General features: G+C 49.9%; 1 pseudogene across 1 annotated transcript; it reads left to right on the forward strand.

Moving 5' to 3' along the window:
* The first annotated feature begins 1,056 nt into the window (after positions 1-1,056).
* On the forward strand, positions 1,057-2,684 carry LOC307191648 (cleavage stimulation factor subunit 1-like; annotated as a pseudogene). Its single transcript has 3 exons — positions 1,057-1,210; positions 1,295-2,297; positions 2,524-2,684. The product of its transcript is annotated as a cleavage stimulation factor subunit 1-like (transcript).

Genomic DNA, 2,684 nt, shown 5'->3' on the forward strand with positions numbered 1-2,684 from the left:
GACGACTCAGATACAAACTTCAGGATAACAAGAAAGATGTATACTTGGGCCACGTCCGACTCGGGGCTGGGACACACCCTGCTGACGGCATCTTTGAGCCCATGGGACGGAGATGGTGGGGATGGTGAGGGGTGAGCCCCGTGGCGCTAGTCTTCCCTCTTATTCAGTGTCCTCGGGGGCGGTGGCAGCGGTCCAGGCCCAGGGACAGATGCAGAGGCCCACATCCCCGGTGGCTGGGCTCTTTTTCACAGGCCTGCCAGGTGCAGCTGTAACACCGCCTCACTCCTGTGACCACTTCACGTAACAAATGGACTTTCTTCTTTGAAAAACTGAATAAAATGCCTAGCCTGCCTCTGCTTTCACAACATACTGTTTGTGAAAGGGCTTGAAGGAAGGAAAGTTTCAGAAAAAAAAAAAAGAGAGGAAATTCTCTCTATGTTTTCTAGGTCTGCTGTAACAAAGTATCACAAACTGGGTGGCTTCAAACAGTAGAAATTTCGTGTCTCACAGTTCTGGAGGCCAGAAGTCTGAAATCAAGGTGTTAGTAGGTTGGTTCCTCCTTAGGGACTCAGAGGAAGAATCTGTTCCTCTAGTCATTGGATTAGGGCAACCCTAATGACCTCATCTTAACTAGATCTCATCTGCAAAGACCCTATTTCCAAATAAGGTCATAGTCACAGGTACTGGGGGTTAGGACTTGAATATATCCTTTTCGGGGGACACAATTCAACCCCTAACAGTATCTAATGTCATCTTCATCATCAGCATCATCATTGTCATTATCATCACGAAAAACTCAGGGTTAAAAAACAAACACCACGGCTTGAGTCACGCCCCAGCGGAGACGGTGCGCAGGCGCACTTGCTCCGTAAGGCCCCGGAAGTGGTGGCGCCAACCTGCCGCCAGACCCGCGGTGCTCTCCGGATCTGACCGGATTTGTCCGTGAGGCAGCAGTTCCTTGCCGTCAGGGTTGTCGTGTAGGAGATAAAGTCGGAGGAGGTGAACGAATCTCTAGAACGCGCCCTTGGCAGGGAAATTATCTTCCTCTTCTCCCCGATGCACAGAACCAAAGTGGGCTTGAAGGATCGCCAGCAGCTCTACAAGCTGATCGTTAGCCAGCTGCTCTATGACGGCTGCATCAACACTGCTAATGGCCTCATCAATGAAATCAAGCCTCAGTCTGTCTGTGCACCCTCGGAGCAGCTCCTGCATTCATCAAACTAGAAATGAAACGACTGTGTGCATGGAGAAAGGTCCAGAAGAATTCATACCACCATGTTAACAGTATCTCTAGGTGATATAATACAAGGAATGGAAAACGATGATACTGCAGTTCACTATGCAATTCGTCCGTCAGATACAGTTGCCCCTGGCACAGGAATTTACCTGGAGTTTGATGCAGATGTCCAGATTATGTCCCCAGAGGCTTCGGAGTACGAAACATGCTATGTCACATCCTGTAAAGGACCATGTCGTGTAGCTACCTATAATAGAGATGGGCAATTAATAGCTACTGGATCTGCTGATGCTTCCATAAAAATACTTGACACAGAAAGAATGTTGGCCAAAAGTGCCATGCCAATAGAGGGCATGATGAACGAGACTGCACAGCAGAACATGGAAAACCACCCAGTGATTCCAACTCTTTACGACCACGTGGATGAATTCACGTGTCTCGCTTTCCACCCAACAGAACAGATCCTCGCCTCTGGTTAAAGGGATTATACTCTTAAATTATTTGATTATTCCAAACCAGCTGCAAAAAGAGCCTTCAGATACATTCAGGAGGCTGAAACGTTATGCTCCATCTCCTTCCATCCTTCTAGAGACCTTACTTGTTGGGGCTCAGCAGCCTACTCCTCGACTTCATGATATCAACACATGTCAGTTCTTTGTCTCTTGCAGTCCTCAAGATCAATACACTGATGCCATATGTTCCGTTAATTACAATCCTAGTGCCAGTATGTATGTGACTGGTAGCAAGGACGGCTGCATCAAATTATGGGATGGTGTTTCAAATCGATGCATCACAACTTTTGAGAAAGCACACGATGATGCTGAAGTTTGTTTTGCCATTTTTTCCAAAAATTCAAAATACATTCTGTCAAGTGAAGAAGACTGTAGCTAAACTTTGAGAAATATCAACAGGGCGAACCCTGGTCAGATACACAGGTGCTGGCTTGAGCAGACAGCAGGTGCACCGGATGTAGTCCGTCTTCAACCACACGGAGGACTGTGTGCTGCTGCCTGACTAGAGGACCATCAGCCTCTGCTGCTGGGACCCAAGAATGGCCGAGCGGGCTTCCCTGGTGGCGCAGTGGTTGAGAGTCTGCCTGCCGATGCAGGGGACGCGGGTTCGTGCCCCGGTCCGGGAGGATCCCACATGCCGCGGAGCGGCTGGGCCCGTGAGTCATGGCCGCTGAGCCTGCGCGTCCGGAGCCTGTGCTCCGCCATGGGAGAGGCCACAACAGTGAGAGGCCCGTGTACCACAAAAAAAAAAAAAAAAAAAAAAGAATGGCTGAGCGCCGGAACCTGCTCTCCCTGGGCCACAACAACATCGTGCACTGTATCATGCGCTCGCCCACCAACCCCGGCTTTGGGACCTGCAGCAACGACTTCGGGGCGCGGTTTCGGTACGAGAGGTCGACCACGGACTAGAGCCGCCTGCGTTAAACAGGGTTCTT

The sequence above is a fragment of the Stenella coeruleoalba genome (assembly GCF_951394435.1).
Source record: "Stenella coeruleoalba genome assembly, chromosome: 9".
Taxonomy (NCBI): domain Eukaryota; kingdom Metazoa; phylum Chordata; class Mammalia; order Artiodactyla; family Delphinidae; genus Stenella; species Stenella coeruleoalba.